The 22,972-nt window shown below is 43.5% G+C and overlaps 1 protein-coding gene and 2 long non-coding RNA genes across 5 annotated transcripts in view; 1 reads left to right on the top strand and 2 right to left on the bottom strand.

Annotated features, from left to right (window-relative positions):
• G3BP1 (G3BP stress granule assembly factor 1) overlaps positions 1-8,578 on the bottom strand; it is a 36,350-nt gene extending 27,772 nt beyond the window's left edge. The window contains exons 1-2 of one of the 3 annotated variants that reach the window (XM_060634771.2): positions 7,815-8,080; positions 5,054-5,166 (exon numbers count right to left, since the gene is read on the bottom strand). The gene's annotated coding sequence lies outside the window, so the exon portion shown is untranslated. Of the gene's footprint in view, positions 1-5,053; positions 5,167-7,814; positions 8,081-8,465 lie in introns of those variants that run through there. The other 2 variants (XM_060634767.2, XM_060634768.2) reach the window with 2 other exon arrangements.
• A 117-nt stretch (positions 8,579-8,695) lies between these two features.
• On the top strand, positions 8,696-15,764 carry LOC132680876 (uncharacterized). The gene is made up of 3 exons (XR_009610738.1): positions 8,696-8,785; positions 14,835-14,893; positions 15,448-15,764. It is a non-coding gene; the product is annotated as an uncharacterized LOC132680876 (long non-coding RNA).
• On the bottom strand, positions 12,000-22,900 carry LOC132680877 (uncharacterized). Its single transcript, XR_009610739.3, has 3 exons — positions 22,119-22,900; positions 18,127-18,281; positions 12,000-12,541 (listed from the first exon to the last, which is right to left on the bottom strand). It is a non-coding gene; the product is annotated as an uncharacterized LOC132680877 (long non-coding RNA).
• Between the last annotated feature and the right edge of the window lie 72 nt (positions 22,901-22,972).

The following is a 22,972-nucleotide window of genomic DNA, read 5'->3' as shown; positions in this document are numbered from 1 at the left end:
ACACCCATAGGCACAAGAGATAAAGCGAGAAATTAACTGCCACCCTATTTCTGAAACATAACACAAATAACCTATGTTATCTGTCAAACAGGAAATGGATTAGGGTGCAGTTTATACAAATCATTCAAACACTGTATCTAAGATAATCACATGGGGCACTGACAAGATTGAAAAGCAGTACTATTTATAATTATGCCAGGTTAACTGGAGTGAATTAGGGCTGTTCCTAGGAAACCAAGACATAAAGTCATCCTATTTATAGTGGTCAAAGTCAGCATGAAATAGATCTCAAAAACAATGTTAAAATGAAAAGTCAGTTGCTGAATATGTACTGTATAATAGCTTTTAAACTTTTAAAAGTGTTTTTAGTATACACAAAACATTAGATATTGTTCATAGTACTTTTCTACTTATGAAAAGCTTTATTAACATTATGCTGTCATATACAGTACACAATAAATACTTTAGTCCTAACTTTGAAGTATTTGTTACTTCCATTGGATCAGATTTTCTTTTAATATTTAAGGCCTAAAAATTAGCCTGATACATGGAGTATCCCAGCAGAAATTCCATTTGGACAAGAAAACCATTCAAATTATTCTGCTTATATGTAAAAATCTTACTATAACTATGTCATCAACTGTTGATACTTAGTTTATGTAAACAGATGCTTTTACTTGGTAGAATTAATTTTAAAAATACACCCATAGGAGCATAACTGATTATCTAATTTATGCTTTAAACTATAGTCTGACTGCAAGTGAGGTACTTTGGAATAACTTCATCACCTATGATAACTCTTACTCCAATCTACCCTTTTGGTTTCCTTCATCTGTTTTTGTTTTTATCATGATTTGTATTCTGCAGTCATTTCCAGTTTTTTTCTTCCAAGATTTAATTTAAATTCAAGTTAGTTAACATATAGTGTAGTATTCATTTCAGAAGTGTATTTTCATGATTCATCACTTACATAACACCCAGTACTCATCCCAACAAGTGCCCTCCTTAATGCCCATCACCCATTTAGACCATCCCCCACCCACCTCCCTCCATCAATCCTCAGTTTGTTCTCTATAGTTAAAAGTCTCTTATGGTTTGCTTCCCTCTGCTTTCATCTTATTTTTCCTTCCCCTATGTTCATCTGTTTTGTTTCTTAAATTTCACATTTGAACGAAATCATACGATATTTGTCTCTGACTTATTTCACTCAGAATAAGGGAAAGAGCCAGGGTACATGGGTGGCTCAGCTGGTTAAGCGCCTTGTGGGGCCTGCACTGAGCGTGGAGCCTGCTTAGCGTTCTCTCCCTCCCTCTCCCTCTGCCCTTCCCTTACTTGCGTGGGCACACACACGCTCTCTCAAAAAATATATACAATAAACTTTTTCAAAATAAAAAAAATAAAAATAAAAAAAAATTATGGAAAGAGCCCAAATGTCCATCGACTAATGAATGGATAAGGATGTGGTGTGTGCAAACACATACACACACACACACAAAATGGAACATTATCAGCCATCAAAAGGAATGAAATCTTGCCATTTGCAAGGACATGGAAAGAATAGAGCATTGGTATATTTATTTTTAAAATAGTCTGGAAGTAAAAACAGACAAATAGATCCATAGAACAAAATAGCTAAGAAATATACCCACATATAAAGGGACAACTGGGATTTTTAACATAAATGCAGATAATTCGGTAGAAAAAGGATACTCTGTTCAACAAATGGTGGAAGAATTGCATATCCATACACTGGAAAAAATGAACCTCATTTCACGCACCACATTAAGTTTACTCGAAATGGTTTTATGTAAAATCTAGAACTATAAAATCTGCATGACCTTGGGTTGAGCAAAGATTCTAGTTACACTGAAAACATAATCTATATGAACACTGATACTGTAGATTCTGTTAAATTAAAACTTTCTGCCCTGCAAGCCCCTTTACGAGAATGAAAACACGAGCTAGACTGGGGGATAAATATTTCAAAGCATATATCTAATAGGAAAACTTGTTATCTATAAGAACTCTCATAACCGAATAACAATCCCATAAAATATGAGCAAAAGATATGAAAAAACACTCCACCAAAGAAATTATTTGAATGCCAAATGAGCCCATGAAAAATGCTAAACATCCTTAGTAATCAAAGAAATGCAAATTAAAACCACAGTAAGGTACCACTACACCTGTCAGAACGACCAAAATAAATGCTGACCAAGGTTGGCCAGGATATACAGAAACTCTCAGGATATACTCAAAATTCTGCTGGTGGGAGCGTCAAGTGGTGCAACCACTTAAGAAAAGTTTGTCAGTTTCTTAGAAAGCTTTATTTGTAACACCCTAAAGCTGGAAACCAACCAAACATCCATCAACAGGTGAATGGATAACATTGTGGTGTATTTACAGAATATAACTTTTTTCACAAGCACATATTGTATGATACAGCTTACATAAAAATTCTAGAAAACATAGGGGGCACCTGGGGGGGCTCAGTTGGTAAAGCTTCCATCTCTTTGATTTCAGCTCAGGTCATGATCTACAGTTCATGGTATGAAGCTCCATGCCTGCTTGGGATTCTCTCTCCCCCTCTCCTTGCCCCTCCACCCCCAAGCTCTCTCTAAATAAGGAAAGAAAGAGACAAAAAGAGAGAGAGAGAGAGAGAGAAAGAAAAGAAAAACAAGGAGTCCTACTTAAAAAAGTGATGCAAATTGTTAACTGTCAATTCTAAGTACTAGGACGTTTAAGTCGTCTTTTTGCCCTATCTTAATAATTTATCAAAAACACTAAGAAAAAAACACCAAGGGTTTGTGTGCACTAATATGAATATATATTAAATTATCATAAATTTTGTAGCAAGGTTATGCTATGTATTCAAACATTTGAAATTAAGGCATTAAGAGAAACCAAAATGTTTTCCCAAAACCAGAGAAACTTTAATACAAAAGCCAATGTCTGTACTCATAGCAAGAGCAGTATCACCATCACGGGATCTACTGTTCAATCTGTTTTCTAAACTCTACACGCTTACCACCTGTCACCTCCCTTTAATTCTTCCTGATAGTTCCTTGGAGAAATGGTTGACTTTAGGGCTGGGAAAGGCAAAATACAAGGTGAGCCTGAACTACTGGTAAATAAAGAAAATGCTTTAAGGGGTGGCTCAATCAGTTAAGCATCCGACTTCGGCTCAGGTGATGATCTCTCGGTTCGTGAGTTCGAGCCCCTCTCGGGGCTCTGTGCTGACAGCTCAGAGCCTGGAGCCTGCTTCAGATTCTGTGTCTCCCTCTCTCTGCCCCTCCCCTGCTTGAGCTCTGTCTCTCCCTCTCTCAAAAACAATTAAAAAATTTTTTTAAAAAAATGAAAATGTTTAAAAAAAAAAACCTCAGGGGAATGTTAAAAGGACACAAGAGCCAAAACTGCACCAATTTGAGCAGTAAGTAAAAAAGCAAAAATAACTTAGATAACATTGGATTACAAACCAAAGAATAAAATATCCATGGCTCCATAGTAACAAAAATAAATGCCTAAATACAAAATTTAATGAGTAAGAAAATAAAGTCAATAAAAAAATAAAGGGGGAAGGAGACAAAGCTGCCTTACAGAAGAATTTCAAACAGAGGGAACAAAGGAAATAAAGAATCACCATTACACTAAGATAACAGCCACAAGCAAGATCCAGTAATAAACACTATAAGGAATCTTTAAAGAAACATATTAACATATGCTAAGAAACATAGAAACATATTAACATATGCTTAAGAAACCTTTAAGAAACATAGCTAATATATGCTAACATATATTAGCATAACTTTGAAGTGTCTCCCCCCCCCCCCCAAATATTTAGTAATTACAATAATAGCTTTAATACATAGCTAATTTATGTCCACAAATTCTGATCCTCCTCTTCCTTGGGGACTGGTTTTTAACAAAGAAAACAAGGGGAAAAATCCTAACCTGGTAGACACCACTTAATCGACCAAGGTTAAATTCAACCAGTACATTATGTACTCCTTGATGTGATAAGAAGGCTAAGTCACCTCTGTATTCTTCCCCCAAATCCATAACCTCAGTCTACCTATAACACCAAGTGTACCCAAATTTAGATCAAGTGTCAAGGTCATAAAAGACAAAGAAAGAAAAGAAACTGTGACAGATCAGAGAGAGACTCAAGAGACTGCAATGTGTTATCTTAGATTGGATCCTGGAACAGATAAAGGACGTTAGTGGAAAAACTAAGGAAATCTAAGGGCAATCATTTCGTTAATAGTATTTTATTCAACATCAATTTCTAGCTATCTCAAACTCAAGTTTTCTCAAAAGAGAAAAACTTCAAAATGAACTGAAAAAACCTAACAATTTACTAGCTTTTCTTGGTTTTTTAATATCCATCCATTCCCCACTCCAAAGTTAAAAGCTAATCGGCTGGACTTATAATTGGGCAACAATCTACATTCTTTCTCAGTGAGGTGAAAAAACACTTTATGGTTAACACTACTGCCTCATCTATGAAATTCCTGAAAACATGAATTTCCCATCCTTTAGATTTCACAAATCACAGAGCAGGCTCAGAGAGTCCATGAACACAGGGTATACCTGAGTCATAACCTAAAAAAGGCTGAAAAGGTTTTGGACTCCAGATTCTGAATCCTACAAACTTTTTTGAATAAGGAAATAGCTACACTCTACAGTTCACTGCTAGACATATAAGCTTTACAAAACAGACAACTTTTTGGGTTTCAGAGCCTCAATACCCTTTGTAAGTAAAAACATAAGACTACTAAGACATGTAAAAGCACTTTTAGAATATATAAAGGGCTATACAAATACACAATGCTGTTAAGTAGCCATTTAACATCCCCAGAGTTGCAGTGTGCCCCATCTAGGAAGCCACTTTCTCTGAACCATCTCTAGCATTTACTTTTTTAAATACCTGAAATACAACAAGCTGAGCAGCTGAACAATAGTACAACATGACAAACTGCCAGAGGATGAAAGGGGAAATCAATTCATCTGAAGACACTAAGGCCACAATCTGTGAGAAAAATGTTTTAATTACTTTGTTTTATAAAGGCCACTCTTCATGTGCAGATTAACCCTGGCTCTTCACCATTATCACCTGGCTTGCAATTCAGCTTTCCCCACCCAGGCCAAACAGGGTGTCCAAGGATACTTAAAAAAAAATAAACAGGTGATTTTTAAGATTTGAAAAACATAATAAACCTAGTTAACCACCAGTGTGATCAGCAACTACAAGTGAGATTACAGTTGCTGAATCTAAATTTAACTACATGGCTGGAAGGGCAGTGTTGCAACTAAAGGTTTTTCCTACTAGCTATTAACTGACTAGCCAGGGGAGGGGGGGAAAGCAGTTTTTAAACCTACTTACTCTGACAATTCTCTTTGCAAAAGAACGGACAATGCATGTGTGAATTCTGAAATATCATTAAAAAAAAACAACCTAATTACAAAATGTTGAACGATCAAGGAGGTAATTAAACTGGCAAAAAGAAAAAATTGGTTTTGGTCACAAATTCAGGCTTTATATTAAATTTCATCTTTTAACATTGCCCCAACCATCCTAAGAACCACATACAATTCATAAACCTATAAAAATTTAAGTTTAAGGCATGAACCTGTAAACATTTAAAACTAACCTCTACCCTTTACTTTCTATGCAAAGTACTAAAAGAACAAAATAATAATGTAAATTACAAGGAAAGAAAAAAGAAAAAACGACCGCAAGTAGGTCAGCAACAAACATTACCAAATCTTCTGATGCACCCTTAGCAGACTGTCAGCTGAGAACAGCAAACTGAATGTGAGTTAAAGAACAAAGAAGTGCCTACTTTTCTATCAGTTAGAAGCACAAGAGCTTAGACACACAGGATTTAATAACAAAAGTAACGTGACTTGGCTGGGAAGAAGGGAGGCTCACCAGCCTTGTATTATCACAATTTGCTTCGTTTGTTCCTAATAAACGCACGCACAAGAGATCAACCAGGCTACCAATCTGTAAAATACCTCCGTTTTCATATTCCTGACCAACTGATAACCATTCGCCTGAGGCAAAGAACAGGTTAAGAAATACTTGAAAGAGAAACAAAAGTTTCTCTCAATGCATAAGGATATTTCATTCTGATATATTCTACTCCCAGCAGTGATACCACCAGCTGGATTTAAAAAATTAACAGTTTCTATGTCATGTTTTAACATTTGAAACCTAATGCTAACTCAATAGGCAACCCCAACTAAATAAAGGTAACTAAAATGGCTACATGAGAAGGCCAGTTCTAAGTAAAACAATGTTACATTCTAAAGCAATCTGTTATTTATGGCAACATCAACAAAAAACTTGGCCATACAGTATTTTGATTTATCTATTGCTACTTTCTGTTAACAAACATGGAAAGTACTGGGAAATGGAAACACTTACAAATATTGATTCTTTGTAGTTTTTTAATTTCCTAACAAGGATGTAAATTATGTATTCCCTCCTACTACAAAAAAATTCTTTAAAGACCAATCCTAAAAGCTCTGAAGGAAGGCTGAAAGCCATTCCAAGCAAAATTAATTCACAAGAGCTAGTCGCAAAACTTTTATTGTAGTTTTTTTCTCTCAAGTAGAGATATTTGTGATGTCAAGTAATGATCTGAACCTACAACTATATTTTTTAAGTTTAGTTAGAGAGAAAGTGAGGACGAGCAGGGGAGGAGCAGAGAGGGAGAGAGAGAATCCCAAGCAGGCTCTGCACCGTCAGCGCAGAGAGCCCGAGGGGGAACTCCAACTCACCAACAGATCGTGACCTGAGCCCAAGTCCAGTAGGGCACTTAACCAACAGCCATCCAGGCGCCCCTGGACCTACAACTATTTTATTAAGCCAAGGTGCATACTGCCTTTCAAATATCGCAAACCTATACTCGTCTTTGAAGGTGTCTTCTGTATTTGCAGCATACAGACAGGAACCTAACAGGAAACGCTCAACACATGAACTGAATGCAGAGAGGCTTTCATCCGCAGAAGATCCCGACTGCCAGGTCCCGACTGGCGTTAAGGGCAAGACTTCCAACACCTCTCAATCACCCGTAATTCACCTAGCATAATAAGCTCCAGTGGTTAAATTTATGTTGTAACTGGGCACCATCCTTTCCGTCCCAACTTCGCATTTCAACCCACGCAGGCGGGCGAGATGTGAAACTCATCGCTCTGACTCGCATTTTCTCCAACTACAAAACGAGGAAGTCAAGCGATCCTCCCGAAGGTCCTTCTCAAAAGCCTGCCCCGGTGAAGACAAGAAAAAGGTTTCAAGGTCTAGACCAATTTCGGAGCCTAACTGGCTGCTGGCGGGACTTTCCCACCACCAGTATCAAATCCGAGGAGGAACACCGTCCACGTTCATTCGCACGTATTCATTCGATTCTATCCTTTTTCCGGAAGCGTGGAGGGCGGCACGTCCCTCCGTGCGAATACACGTAGAAAGGAAAGCCCAAAGCCTCTCGTGTCCTTTGTCATAATCTCACTTCCAACCCGCGTCTCCCTGAAGCCCACAAGTGGCTCCAGTACAAACGCCAATGCACTCTTCGCAGCAGTTGGCCTCGCCAGGCTGATGCTGCCCCCAGGGACCAGGGCTCCGGGGACAGCGGCGCCCTGGAGCCGCGCAGGGCGCTGGCACAAGGACGAAAGGAGGCTGCGGGACTAGGAGTCAGACGGCCCGCGGGTTCCAACCAGCACCTGCCTCTTACCGTCTGTGTGCCTTTGAGCACGCCTCTCCACCGCGGGCCCACCGAATCCACTGCCATAGGGCAAATCCCCGCACCTACCTCCTCGGATCCTCGTGGGAGCGCATGAGAGCCACACAAGTTGCTCAGCACAGTGCCTGGCACACAGTGGGGGCTTAGAAAACACAAGGGTTATTATCTCCCCTCACTATCCATGCATTCGCTGCTCCCCCTTTAACTCCCTGCGAAGCCGAAGCGCTGCACTTCTGCTTCCCGAGTCGAAAAACCCTCATCGCGCTTTCGTGTCGCCCCGCCCCAAAATAAAAGCCTCCTGGGGTCCGGGCCAAACTGGAGCCCCTCGCCAGGGGAGGGAAGGCTCTGCGGGCGCGCGGGAGGGAGGCGGCGGGCGGGAAAGGCCGGCGAGACCGCCGCGCGAGGCCCCAGGCCCCCGAGATCGCACTGGAGCCCGGGCGGCGGCCGCGGCTCGCTCTCGCCCCGCGCGGCCGTTGGGCGTGGCACGCGCACGAGGCGGCCGCGGACACGGCCACGCGCGCCGACCGGTGGGAGCGCGGCGAAGAGGGGGCGGGGAAACTCCGCGCGCCCGTGCGCCCGCCTGCGGCCGTTTGGGGGGGGGGGGGTGGTGTGCACGCCTCGCGCGGCCGCCGCCGTCGCTCGGACTTCTCCTCCCTCTCACGACCGTCCCAGCTCGTCTTCGTCCCTGGGCCGCCCCGCCCCGCCCACACCCCAGACTACCTGCGCGGCTGAGCGGGAGAGGAACAAGCTTTGCTCCACAGCACGGCAAAAGGCAAAATCCCCTCACGTAACTGCGTCCGCACACACGCGTGCTCCGTCGCCGGTCTATATAACCGCGACTCAGCCTAACTTGTTGCGGCCAGGTCGAGCAGGCTTGTGACCAATCCCGACTGCGTCCTCTGGGCTCTTCGAGCAGCAATTGGGTATTGCCTCAGGATGAAGGCGTGGCTCTTGATTGGCTTAGACTCATGCCTATGAGACTGTGAGGATCTCGTTTCCCTAGTAACGGATTGGCATTGAGAGAGACCAATTACTTAAAGGTACGTCAAAAAGAGGGTGGGGAGTTCTTTAACCGATACCCATAGTAGCCAATAAGTGCGTGTGGCCGCTCCCATTCGATAAAATGTGTTCCCCTGGGCGGAGATCGGTTTTCCATGCAGGAGCGGTTGCTCCACAAGGTGGGGCCCGTGTACTTTGGGGAAGTAAACCCCAAGCAACTAGGAGGTGGGCGCCAGGGAGGCCAAGGGAGCCCCTGGCCAATCACAAAGCGAGACGGAGCTGATTGACGCGGGGGTTGGACTGTGCCAAGGAGACCGAGCCCCAGGGCCTCCGTGCCCTCTGGGGAGATCCTGAGGCTCTTTCTGGCCCCGGCTTCCGTCCTCTTTCCTTTCTCTCCCTCACTTGTTGGGTCTGGCCCTGAGGCCCTTCTCCCGCCCCCTCTCCCGCCTGTTCTGCAGTTTGGGACCAGGGAAGCCAAGTGGTAAAGTTCCCGTTGTTTGGGTTTTTTCTTCTTATAGCAACTTTTTTATTTCCATACGGCCGCCTAAGGGCACTTGCTGGCTCTCACCATTAGTCAGCACTATTGTTGGACCACAGTGAAGGGAACACCGAAGGGGAAAGTAGCGGCCGTCGCGTACCTAAGATCGTGTAAAGAGGTCGCCCGTGAAAACTGCTGCCGAGTTTGAGAACACAGATGTCCACCCTGCTGTTCGTAGCAAGTGCTGCGGCAGGCCGGCCCCATGGCGGGCTCGTGGGAGTTCGCTGAGGTCTTCCCTCCCTCTTGCTGCCAAGGAACCGTAAAGTCTCTGCTCGGCTTGGTCCTTAGTGCAACATCCTGTGCGTCACCCCCATTGCCATTCAGTGTTCGAATTGCTAGGGTTGTGGGGGCTTCTTTCGTGTCGTTACTACTTTAAAAGGTAATTTGTCAAACTCCTACACGGACCCCCCCAAAGATTGCCCGAAGCACTTCAGGGGCTAAGTGGTGCTCCAGCCCGGTCCTGTCCACGTCCCTCGGTGTGTTATTGGGCCCTCTGTTGGTCACCATGAGCATTCTGTAAGGCAATACACAGACGCCTCGGTCAGTTCTCATTCCAGGCATGTGGTCTCCCGTTAAGTTTTGCAGAAAATTTGGTAAAGGAGCACCTGGAGCGTCTCCGTGGAGGGGACCGGCAGCAGCCTGCTGAGACCCGGGCGCGTCCCCTGTCGCTCCCTGAGCAGGGTCTGGCCCCAGACTGGAGACTCGCGGCCGCCCCAGGAGCCAAGTGAGAGCGTCCCTCTGCCCCCTCCAGGGCCCACTGCCGCATCGGCCTAGCTCATTCAGCATTTATGAGGTTCCTATTAAGGGCTGGGATCAGAGATGATCTGGATGCCGTCTCTGTTCTCCGTCACCCATCCAACAGACTGGGGCACTTTGCTGGCCCCGGAGCCCCCAACCAGGCATCTGGGACTAAGAAAGCTTCGGATGAAACTTAACCCAGAGAGAAAAGCTGCTAAAATTTTCTGCAGTAAGGACACCCACCCACCTATTCCAACACCCCACCCATTCCATCCCACCCCCACACCCCTCTGCCCGGATCGTGCCAGCTATGCTAAGGGTTTGGAGTTTATTCTGTTGGCAATGAAGAGCCCCTGGAAGAGTTCTTAAAGGGTGGACTGAGAGATTTGCCTTTTACAAATTGACTCTCCAAATTGAAATGCTAATGAGAGCAGATTTGCAAAACTTTAAATTTACAGATTGTAATTGAACCCAGATGGCCTATGATAACAGTCTTGGCTATTCTTAATCACGTTTGGAGGGAATTTTAAGTGAAACGGCTCTTTGTGTAAGGCTATTTGGCAATCACTATTAAAATTGTGTATCACCCAAAACAATAATAGCACTTCTTGGTTGATAGCCACTTTTTTTTTTTTTTAACAAAGAAGCCTATACCACGGTGTTCAACTGCAGCATTGTCAGCTTTGTTAAAATATTTAAAAACTAAAAATGTAATTGCTCATCAACTGGCAAAGTGATTAGTGATATGCACATAATATAGAATACCATGCAGTAGTTTAAAAAGTAATGAGGTAGAATTACACAGATACGGATGGGTCTCCATTTGTTATTTGGACTGTTAATTGAAAAAAAAAGAAAGAAAGAAAATCAAGTTCAACAAACAAAGCAAAAAACAAAACTCCTGATTTCTGTATGTGAAAATCAGTACGTAAGTGCATAGGAAGGGTTCTAAATTTAAAACAATAGTTATTGCCCCTAGAGAATCTCCGAGCTTGGGAGCGATGAGGACAATGTATTATGTGAAAGTTTTACGAGACCATATTTATGTACTGTGTTGTGTAACGGGAGGTAGGAAGGAAGGAAGAGGAAACGGATTACCAGAGGGTGAATGTAGACAAGAACCCTCAAGTGGCTGTTACTGTCTTCCAAAGGAGAGAGCAAGTTGGCACTCTCCTGTGCTAGCCTCCCCACTCAGATCATGAAACCCTCAGGCCCCAGGTGCTGCATACTTAGTAAATGTTCAGTGAATGATTTACCACCAGTGAACTGTCAAGGCAGGGAGTCCAAGGAGATTTCCCCCCAGGGGACTTAACAGGTTTAGTTACAACCGAGTAGAGGGACGGCTGGCATCCAGTGGGCAAAGGCCAGGGATTCACAGACGCAGAAGAGAGAGACCCCACCACCACCACCACGCCCCTGCCATGACAGAGGACTTTCTGACCAAAAAGTCAATAGTGCCAAGGCTGAGAGACCCTGATCTGGCTATCTGAGTCAGCTAGGGGAGAGTCCCCAGCCTCCTGCTTCTCTTTCCACTGCCAAGCAAAAGCTGGATACCCCTCTTCTACACTACCTCACCCTTTCTTCCTGCCAATTTTCCCCAAAGCTATGAGAAGCAGGGAAGGAAGAAACATGGGCAAAATCCCAGAAAACTCAGCCTGGTGGTGGTGGAGGAAGTTGGGGAACAGGGAATATTAGGAAAGGAATGATCCTAAAAATATCAAGTGGATCAGTTTTTCCCAAACATAGCTAATCACTTATGAAGGGCAATTAAAAATACATGCCTGTGTGTGTCTTTCACTGTTAAATTCTCACCTGCGAACAAAGCTCTAATGAAATAACATGGATTGCAGCACTGCTCCTACTAGAAAGAGAGGAAACAACCCAAATCTAGAGCTATATGGAACTGGTTAGATATAGTACTGCAGTACAATGCACTCTTACAGTGGACTGTCAAGCAGCCATAGAGAAAATGAGGCAGATCTATGTGTACAGTCACAGAGCAATTTCCAAGAGATACCAGTAGATGGAGAAAGCAAAGTGCAGAAAATGGAAAGAGTAAAGAAGGGGAACCAATGCCATGGGGCAATTATTTCTATTAAGGTATACTCTATTGCTCTACTTATCTCTACACATATCTGGATGGTTTTGCTGTACATGCACAGGTTATGTGTATGTCTGGAAGGAGTCATAAGAAACTGTTAATGATTGTTAACGAGGTGAACTTGGGCCAGGGTGGGAGAACAGCTTAGTTTTCATTCATCCAAAGTACCCTTTGGTACTGACAATTTTTTAAACATGTACATGTATTATTTTTCAAAAGAAATTCAGTGTTAAGAATAGATTTTAATACATATACATTTTCCATAATACAAATATGGAAACTTTGATCCTTAAAACAGAGATTACTGGGGCACCTGGGTGGCTCAGTTGGTTAAGCGTCCGACTCTTGATCTCAGTTCAGGTCTTGATCTCAGGGTCATGAGTTCAAACCCCACATTGGGCCCCAGGCTGGGTGTGAAGCCTATTAAAAAAAAAAAAAGAAAAACCAGCGAAAGAGAGTACACTTTTCTTGAGGAGCACTGAGTAATATATGAATTTGTTGAATCACTGTATTGTATACCCAAAACTAATGTAACACTGTATGTTAATTACACTGGAATTAAAATAAAATAGGAGTGCCCAGGTGGTTCAGTGGGTGGTGCATGTGACTCTTGATCTTGGAGTTGTGAGTTTGAGCCCCACGCTGAGTGTGGAGATTACTTAAAAATAAAATCTTTAGGGGCGCCTGGGTGGCTCAGTCGGTTAGGCCTCTGACTTCAGCTCAGGTCATGATCTCACCGTTTGTGAGTTTGAGCCCTGAACCCGGGCTCTGTGCTGACAGCTCAGAGCCTGGAGCCTGCTTCTGATTCTGTCTCCTTCTCTCTCTGCCCCTCCCCACTCATGTTCTCTCTCTGTCTCTCTCTCTCTCTCTCTATCTTCTCTCTTCTCTCTCTCTCTCTCTCTCAAAAATAAATAAGCATTAAAAATAAAAAACCTAGTACACTAATGATACCTCTTTAAAAAGTAAATAAAATCTTTAAAATAAATAAATAAATAAATAAATAAATAAATAAATAAATAAATAAAACAGGATAAAATACCACACATTATCCCTTTAGGTATTTGAGGGATTTTGAAAATTAGTCACTGGGGCACCTGGGTGGCTCAGTTGGTTAAGCATCTGACTCTTGATTTTGGCTCAGGTCACGATCTTCATGAGTTGGAGCTTGGGATTCTCTCCTTCCCCCTTTTCTCTGTTCCTCCCCCAGCGTTCACACCTCCCTCTCTCAAAATAAGTAAATAACATTAAAAAAAAGAAAAAGCCAGCCTGAATGTTTTAATTGGCCTGCCTGCCAGACTGCTAACATCTTTTCTTTTTGCTCCTTACCATATAAAAGTCTAAAGAGACCCTTTACTGGCTTAGAAATGCATGCCTCCCTTCTTTGACATTGACTTTCTGCAAACATATCACCTCCTGAAACTCTACAGAATGCTGCCCATGAGCCAGGCAACCTTACTAATATTCTCTATAAAGATGATCTCATTTAATATTCACAACAACCACGGTTCTCACTTCTCAGAAACAGGCTCAGAGAGGGTAAGCAAGTGGCCCAAGGTCTCACAGCTAGGACTGGAAACTAGGACTCTGACTTCAAGTCCTTGTTCATTTACCTACTTGTCATTACTGCCCAGGGAAGAAGAATATAGCCCCAAGTAGGAAAAGGGGTTTGGCCTCCTCAGACACCCCTGAAGGGCTGGAATATTCTTTCATGCCCTTAAGCAAGCCACCAGGTAATGCAACAGAGACAGCTTTCCAGGTGGTTTGAGAGTTCTGGGATCCATGGGAAATCCTAATAATCTGCAGGATTTAAATTTTTTTTTTAAAATATATATTACAAGACTACACACATATAACAGAAATCCCCAGAGCATGTTGTTCATTAAAAAGAGCATCTTGCAGGGTCACTTGGGTGGCTTAGTTGGTTGAGCCTCCAACTTCAGCTCAGGTCACAATCTCATGGTTCGTGGTTTATAAGTTCAAGCCCTGCATTGGTCTCTGCACTGACAGCGTGGGCCTGCTTTAGATTCTCTGTCTCTCTCTCTCTCTCTCTCTCTCTCTCTCTAAAGAATAAATAAATGTTAAAAAGTTAAAAAAAAAGAGCATCTTGCAAATTATGTACAGTATATATGCTTAAAAATATACCAAAACCTATATATGCATATGTGTTTATCAGCATTTGTGAAACCACAGAACAAGGTCTAGCAAGAATGCACAGCAATCTGATAGTAGTTACTGCCTCTGTGGAAGACAATAATATAAAGATTTGAAGGAAACTTTCACTTTATCTGGATTGTTTAAAAATGTTTACATAGGGGCAGCTGGGTAGCTCGGTCAGCTAAACATCTGACTTAGGCTCTGGTCATGATCTCATGGTTTGCGAGTTCGAGCCCCGTGTCGGGCTCTGTGCTGACAGCTCAGAGCCTGGAGCCTGCTTCAGATTCTGTGTCTCCCTCTCTCTCTGCCCCTCCCCTGCTCATGCTATGTCTCTCTCTGTCTCAAAAATAAATAAAAACATTAAAACAAATTTTTTTAATGTTTACATTAAGAAACTTTCTATGTATTATGTGATTTAAAAACTAACTTGGCATAATCCTAAGAGTGGCTTCTGAGTGCTTATTATATACCAGGCACTGAACTGAATGTTTTATGAACATTGCCTTATTTCTCACAATAATGCTATGAGATTGGTCTAATTATTATCTTTATCTTACAGGGAAAGAAAGCGAGGTTCAGAGAGGTTTATTGCCCTCAATAGCCAGGAATTGAACACAGGTTTGTCTAGATTATCTCACTAAATACAACTTCAACTCCTTGATCCCCAGAGAAGTCTGGCATAGAATAAAGGCACCAGGGGACAGCATAACAGTTGTCCTCTGACCTTTGGCTGCAGTGCTAGGAGTTCACTAAGGAGTGCGGAGGACCGTGGTGGCCCAAAGAGCTCGTGCCTTATCTAAAGAGTCCTTAGTGGTCGTTTGACTATGTTTTTAAGATTTTATTTATTTTTTTAAGTAACCTCTACACTCAACATGGGGCTTGAACTCACAACAGGAGTTGCATGCTCTACTGACTGAGCCAGCCAGGTGCCCCATGTATGTTTTGTTCTTTTTTTTAATTGAAGTAGGGTTGACATGCAATGTTATGTTTGTTTCAGGCATATCACACAGTGATTCAACAATTCCATGCATTACTCAGTGCTCATCACGATAAATACCTACCATATAACACTATTACAATATTATTGACTGTATTCCCTATGTTGTACTTTTCATTTGTATGATTTATTTTATTGTGTTGTTTTCTGACATAGCTGTTTCCCCTCCTTCCAGGTGCCCGGCAGGATTGTACTTTCCTGCCCCCTTTAAAGACCAGCATGACCACAGGCCCTGCTTTGGCCAAAACAATGTGAGGAGAAATGACATATATCTCTTCCAGGAAGAGAAGTCTTTGGAGCTTGTGATTATTTGCTCAGGTCTTCCCTCTGCACACTAGCCCCCATATTCAAGATCCATTTGGGACCCCATTTGGGGTCCCTCAACCTAGGTCTCTGAGCAAAACTATTTGCATAGAGCCATTCCTCCAAACTGCCCAACAGGCAATGGTCATATGATAGGAACAAGAAGTAAATCTGTTATTTTAAACCATTGAGGTTTTGTGATTATTTGTTGCAATAGCATTAATCTGGCCTGTCTTACCAGTTACAGATAAGTTTCTAGATCTTCCAGTTTTTCAGCAGACATTCAAAATCTGGATCACCCACTGTTCTTTTTGTAACATTTTATTAACAGTATAAAAGTGTTTGGCTCTCACTTTTAAAAATACAATGAAAATATTCTTTCCAAGAGGACTATAGTTGAATGTATTCCTTTTTGAAACTTTGTTTGGAATTGTTATTTTTTAAAATGCTTTTCTTGGTCTTGTAACAAAGAAATAACTACATTTACATGTCAATCTACAAATGGATTTTTTTTTTTTTTTACTGTTTATATTTTGAGGGGCACCTGGGTGGCTCAGTCAATTGAGCATCCGACTTTGGCTCAAGTCATAATCTCATGGTTTGTGAGTTCAAGCCCCACATCGGGCTCACTGCTGTCAGCACAGAGCCAGCTTTGGATCCTCTATCTCCCTCTCTCTCTCTCTGCCCCTCCCTGCTAGGGCAGAGAGAGGGACAAAGGATCAGAAGCAGGCTCTGCACTGACAGCTAAGAGCCCAACGCGGGGCTCGAGCTCACAACCCGTGAGATCATGACCTTAGCCAAAGTCGGATGATCAGGTGCTCAACCAACTGAGCCACTCACACACCCCACAAATGGATTTTAAAGAATATAAAATTTACCATTTTAACCGTTTTGAAATGTCCAATTCAGTGGCATTAAATGTTCATTCATACTGTCATGCAACCGAACTCAATGTTTATAAATGTCAACTAATCAAAAAATATTTTGAGCACTTTAGGAACTAAATAAAATATGGCTGTAGGCCAGCTTCAGGCAATTTGCAACTCTGCCTGATGCCATGCTACCACTCCCAAGCCTGCACCCTAAGCCTCCTGTGCTTTGCGGCCTCTCTCTTCTCCTGCCTGGGCTTCTCTGTGGACCCTTGCATCTCAGAACATTTGACCTAGGCTAAGGATTTCTTGGTGGCTAAAGCAGTGAGGCAGCTAACACATACCTGTGTTATAACACAAAAAACCAGACACTCAATATTCCGGAGGCAGTAGACAACAGCTACAAAGGCCTTTCTATGCAGAGCTTAACCCCAGAATCTGCTGAAGGGCCGAATATTTGCGTAGGTGGGGTCCAGGCGTAAGGTCTGCTGGGACGAAGGTACCTAACCACTATCTGTGAACCTGTCACCTACACATTCCTATCCTCACAACACTGTTGGCCAGAAAGGGCCCATTTCTCAAACCTGCTGGTTTAATGATAAAGTGACTTATCCAAGTTTGCAAGGCTAGTAAGGAGACTGCTGGGTAGTCTAGAACTCAGAATTCCTAAATTCTGCTTTTTAAAAAATATTTTTCTCTGTGATTCTTAATACATACTTATTATAAAAAAAGTGGCAAAGGTAGAAAAAAAATGGAAATAAAAATCACCTATAATATTGGAACTGGTAATGGTAGTACACATAGATCTGAAGATATAAAAATGTAGTTAATAAAGCTTTGAGAGGCAAAAAAGTTTGGTTTTTTTTTTTAGTTTATTTTTGAGAGAGAGAGAGAGATCACGTAAGTTGGGGGGTGGGAAGAGAGAGGGGGGAGAGAGAATCCCAAGCCCCAATGTGGGGCTCAAACTCACAAACCATCAGATCAGAACTCACGAACCATCAGATCGTGACCTGAGCTGAAATCAGATGCTTAACTAACTGAGCCACCCAGGCGCCCCCAAGAAAACCTTCTTTAAGAGGCAATCTGACTCTATCAAAATTGAAAATGAATAGCAATTTCACATTAGGCATTTATTTTACTTTTTTTTTTTTTAATTTGAGAGAGAGACCGTGCACAACCTGGGGAGAGGGGCTGAGGAAGAGAGAGAGACAGACAGACAGAGAATCCTAAGTAGGCTCCACACTCAGTACAAGGTGCTCCACCCCATGACCCTGAGATCATGCATGACCTGAGCCGAAATCAAGAGTCAGACGATTCAACCAACTGAGCCACCTTGGCACCCCTATCCTACATAAAATTTTAAGCAACGACCTAGGTATATGGATTGTTATGTAATCATTATCAGCACCATCTCGCGGTCCGTGAGTTCAAGCCCCGCGTCAGGCTCTGTGCTGACAGCTCAGAGCCTGGAGCCTGCTTCAGATTCTGTGTCTCCCTCTCTCTCTCTGCCCCTCCCACGCTCAAGCTCTGTTTCTCTCTCTCTCTAAAATAGTAAAACATTAAAAAAAAAAGAAAAAAGACACATTAAAAAAAAAGAAAGAAAAAGAATGTGTCAGGGGCAAGTACCAGGAAGTCTGAGTAGCAGTAACTGAAATAAAGAAGAAATTACATTTCTCACATACCAAGTCTGGAGGCAAGCTGCAGTGGGCATTGGTTGAGTGAGCACACTGTCAGAACAAGCGTCTCTGTGATTCTCTTGGCATTTCTTTCATGGTTACAGTCTAGATATCACATCAATATTCTGGTCAGGAAGGGGAAAGGAGTGGTATCTGTTCCCCTTGTGAAGAAAGCAAGAGCTTTCCAGAAACCTTGTAGCAGACTTCTGCTTCTGACTCATTGGCCAGGGCATGCTTGGCTGCAAGGGAGGATGGGAAAGCAAATATTTAGGGGATGCAGGGATCTGGCCTCTACAGGAGCAAGAGAGAAAAGACTGGGAATGAGTATTGGATTAGCCAACCAATGGTTTCTGCCACAGGGACTGGTGGAATAAATTATAGTACAACTGAATAATATAACATTATGTATCACTGAACAGAACAAAGGGAATATGTACAAGAATAAACTCTGATACTTTGTAAAGTGAGAAAAGCAAGTTGTAAAATTGTGTATAGTATGCCTTCTGTTTAAAAAGGGGTAGTCAGGGGCATCTGGGTTTCTCAGTCCGTTAAACAGCTGATCCTTGATTTCAGCTCAGGTTGTGATCTCTCAGTTCATGAGTCCAAGCCCCTCATCAGGCTCTGTGCTGATGTATGGAGACTGCTTAGGATTGTCTCCTTTCTCTCTGTCCCCCCGCTCAAAAATAAATAAATGAACCAAAAAAAAGTTAAAAAGGGGTAAATAGGGTAGACGAGGGAAACTTGCTTTTCCCTGTATACCCTTTTGTGCTATATGAAATTTTTATGTATTTATCTTTTTAAGGGAATTTAGTGTTTGAGGACCTTATTTCTTTTTTTTTTAATTTTTAAAAAAAAATGTTTATTTATTTTTAACAGAGAGAGAGAGAGACAGAGCACGGGGGAGGAGCAGAGAGAGAAGGAGACACAGAAACGGAAGCAGGCTCCAGGCTCTGAGCTGTCAGCACAGAGCCCGACACGGGGCTTGAACTTACAAACCATGAGATCATGACCTGAGCTGAAGCTGGACGCTCAACCGACTAAGCCACCCGGGCACCCCTATTTGAAATTTTTCAAATTTGGGGATTTTGCCTGTAATCCTACATGCATGCCAGATAACTTCTATTAACATTTGCTGCAGTGCATTTCAGGCTTATTTGTATGTAAATAAATGGAATTTACTCAGATATTTGCATATAAGAACTATAATCCTATACATTTTCCCCTCTTCACTGATCAACCTTCATTTGTCCTATCTGATGAGTTTCCATAATGTTGCCTGTCATTAAATTGTGCTCTCTCTGCTTAACCTCCCTCTTCCTCAATTCTCTAACCTGTTCAGTCTTCCTCTGCCTTTCCTTTAATATCCTCTGCCCCTTCCCCCTCTGCAGTGATCTTGCTTTCCCAGCCCTAGTGCACAGTTGACCCCAGTGTTACCAAGATTTTAAGCCTTGCCTTCACTGGACCTAAGGAAATGCCTGGCAGGTGGGAAGGAGATGAAGGGCTAAGGGGTGAGCATTTTGCCCATAGGGGAAGAGACAGTGCCAGGGAAGCAAGGAGAAATTCCAGCAATTATAAGAATTGTAATGTTTTTGATGCCTATCCTGTGCCAAGTAATGTGCTAGGGGTTTGCATACAGAATCCTACTTATTCTTCCCAAGAATACCACAAATAGATTGCTTTGAGGAAACCATATGTCCCAGTTTGCCTGGAACAGTCATGGTATATGCCCTATAGTCCTGGTATCCCCTTTCGCTCTCAGAAGGTTTGGATAAAAAATTGTGTAGTCACTTGGGGCATCTGGATGGCTCAGTCAGTTGAATGTCTGACTCTTGGTTTCAGCTCAGGTCATGATCTCATGGTTGGTGAGTTCAAGTCCCCCTTCGGGCTCTGCACTGACAGTACGGAACCTGCTTGGGATTTTCTCTCTCCCTCTCTCTCTGCTCCTCCCCTGCTCTCATGCTCTTTCTCTAAAAAAATAAACTTAAATTGTAAAGTCACCTTAACTATCCCTGTTTTATAAATGAGGGTATTAAGGCTTAGAGAGGTAAAGAAATCTGCTCAAGGTTATACAGCTGCAAATGAAAGGGCTTAAATTCAAACTCTGGTCTATATGGCTTTGTATGGTCTGCCTAGACTGAAATTTCTTCCCCCAAAATTCACATGTAGAGGCCCTAACCTCCAAAATGACTGTGTTTGGAGATGGGCCTTTGAGAAGCTGATAAAGGTTAGATGGGCTCCTAAGCACTAATCCAATAGGGCTGGTGCCCTTATGAAAGGAGGAAGAGGGGCACCTGAGTGGCTTAGCTGGTCAAGCACCCAACTCTTAATTTTGGCTCAGGTCATGATCTCACGGTCATGGGATCGAGCCCTGTGGCCTCTACACTGAGCACGGAGCCTGCTTGGTCTCTTACCCTCTCTCTCTGCCCCTTGCCCTCTTGCTCTTTCTAAATAAAAATAAACATTTAAAAAATAATAAAAGGAGGAAGAGACACCAGACCTAGCTCTGTCTGCCATGTGAGGACATAGCAAGAATGCAACCACTGCAAGCCAGGAAGAGAGATCTCACTGAGAACCGAACCAGCCAGCACTTTGATCTTGGATTTTCCAGCCTCCAGAGCCATGAGAATTGAGAAATAAGTGTTGTTTAAGCCACCCAGTCTGTGATATTTTGTTATAGCAGCCTGAGCAGACTAACATAGGCTCCATTTCCATGCTTTACCACTCACCATGCTGGAAGTGGACCTCCTCATTCAGAGCTGGTGTGAGTCAGTGGCCTAGATTTATCCCTTCCATTTCATGTTCTTGAACCTAGACCAAGGATAGATCCATTATCCTCTTTCCTAAACCAAAGTAGGCAGGTTGTTGCCACTCCCTGTATCAGCGTGAGTCTAATCAGGAGAGAGAAACCACACCATAATTTGAACAAGGAGAGTTTAAAGAGTATAATGAGTCTGTGATAATGAGGCATCGGCTTATAAGAAGGAAAGAGAACTCTGAAGAATATAGAAACAGCAGGTACAAGGAGCAGCCACTGCTGGTAGGGCCAAGACAGTAACATAGAGCATCCAAGGGAGAATCCCCCAATCCCCATGCTAGGCTGAGATCCCAGGCCTCGTGGCCCACTGAATGGCAGAGAAGTAGTTATGATGTCATGCAGGTGGAACTTGCTAGAAAGCCACACTCTAGGCTGGAAAATTTCCCTTGAGGGTACCGGAAAAAGCTATTCAAAGAGAGGCACTTCACTGTAGGGGGACAGATTCTGAGGGAAGCTGCTGGCCTCATGGTACTGCCCATTCCTGTTACACAGCAGGAGTCCGGTGCTGAGGAAGCTGTCCTCAGAAGCTGGCCATGAGGCAACCACACACACTGAAAGGACCTGGTGAGTGAACACACTGGAACCAGGAAGGAAAACCTTTCCCCTTCCAGTGCCTCTCCAGAGCCTTCACTGACAAGGTTTAACATCCTGCCAGTGGGGAAAGGAAAAAAATATGTAAAGGGTCCAGATCCATTTTCATAAAGCAAGCCCAAAAAAGATGAGTTGGAGGTGAGACACTAAATTATGAGCACACCTTCTCAAAAACGTTTCATGTATTAAGACTTTAGTTTTCCTCAACCAGTGGTTCCCCAAACCAAAAGGGGGAGGGTTACTAAAAGTATACCTGGAAATTAAGGGGCAGTGAATCTAGGATGAAGCCTAGAAATCTGGGTTATTAGTAGGCTGTCCAAGCAGTTCTGTTGATGAGACAGCTTTGAAACTACTAACTCCGGGGGAGGCTGGGTGACTCAGTCGGTTAAGCACGTGACTCTTGGTTTCAGCTCAGGTCATGATCTCTCTGGGATTGAGCCCCAGTTGGGCTCTGCAATGACAGCATAGAGCCTGCTTGGGATTCTCTCTCTCCCTCTCTGTCTACCTCTCCCCTGCTTGTGTGCACCTGTGTGCGCTTGCTCTCTTTCTCTCTCGCTCTCTCTCAAAATAAACATTGAAACTAGTAACTCACACTGGGCTCCTCTGGCAAATTCCTTGGATATTCCAAGAAGAAGTCTCCCCGATGCTTGTGTGTGTGCAGAGGGCTGTGTGTGACTGAAGTTCTGAGTCTTGCCATGCCTGTTTCTCTGTTAGTGTCCTAGAGCATCTCTGCCTCCATCTGTCTTCACCCATGGCTGTGGGTCTCATATCCTTGTCGCTTCATTTCTCCACCTCTCTTTGTCCCTGCCTCTCAGTCTGAATAACTGCCTCTCAAGCCCTGCCCACTCTTGTCTTCCAACTTTTGTACTTGCTGTCCCCTCTGCCTCCCTCCTTCCCAAATAGCTCATCTTCCTTCATCAGATAAACGTGTACTCTCCGTCCTTGACTCAGATTAACTCCGCCTGAAACCTACTGTCAGCCAGAACCCCTCTCCCGCCCCCCCAACAGGCTCCAGTTCGAGATCCTTTCTCTGCACCCGTGGTACCGTTCATCCCTTTAACACTACGTTTTCATCGCCTGCTTCCTCCGCTCCCTGCCAGGCTGTCTCTTTCACTACTGCGCCTTGGATACCTAGCACACAGTGCTGGCTCACGGATGGGACTCAATATTGACTGAGTCAAGAAATGTTTGTCCTTTTTAGGGAGGTGTGGGGTTTGTCGTGTTCACTGCCGGGTCCTTGTATTCCCAGCCCCTAATACAGGCCTGACACTGAGCAGGTAGGTGGTCTAAACGTGGTCTGTAGGCGTTGCAGGCTGGCCCCAGGGACTGCAGAAGCGTGCGGAATCCCAGAGCCCCGCCCGCTCAAAGGGTGAGTGGCGGCCAACGGCGGTCCAGCGGCTCCTGCCCGCGCGGCCAGGGAGGCGGGGCCTAACGGCCGGCCGCGGC

This window comes from Panthera onca, chromosome A1, assembly GCF_046562875.1.
Source record: "Panthera onca isolate mPanOnc1 chromosome A1, mPanOnc1 haplotype 2, whole genome shotgun sequence".
Lineage (NCBI taxonomy): Eukaryota > Metazoa > Chordata > Mammalia > Carnivora > Felidae > Panthera > Panthera onca.
Note: the sequence above shows the minus strand (reverse complement) of the source record. Positions and strands in the feature narration are given on the sequence as shown.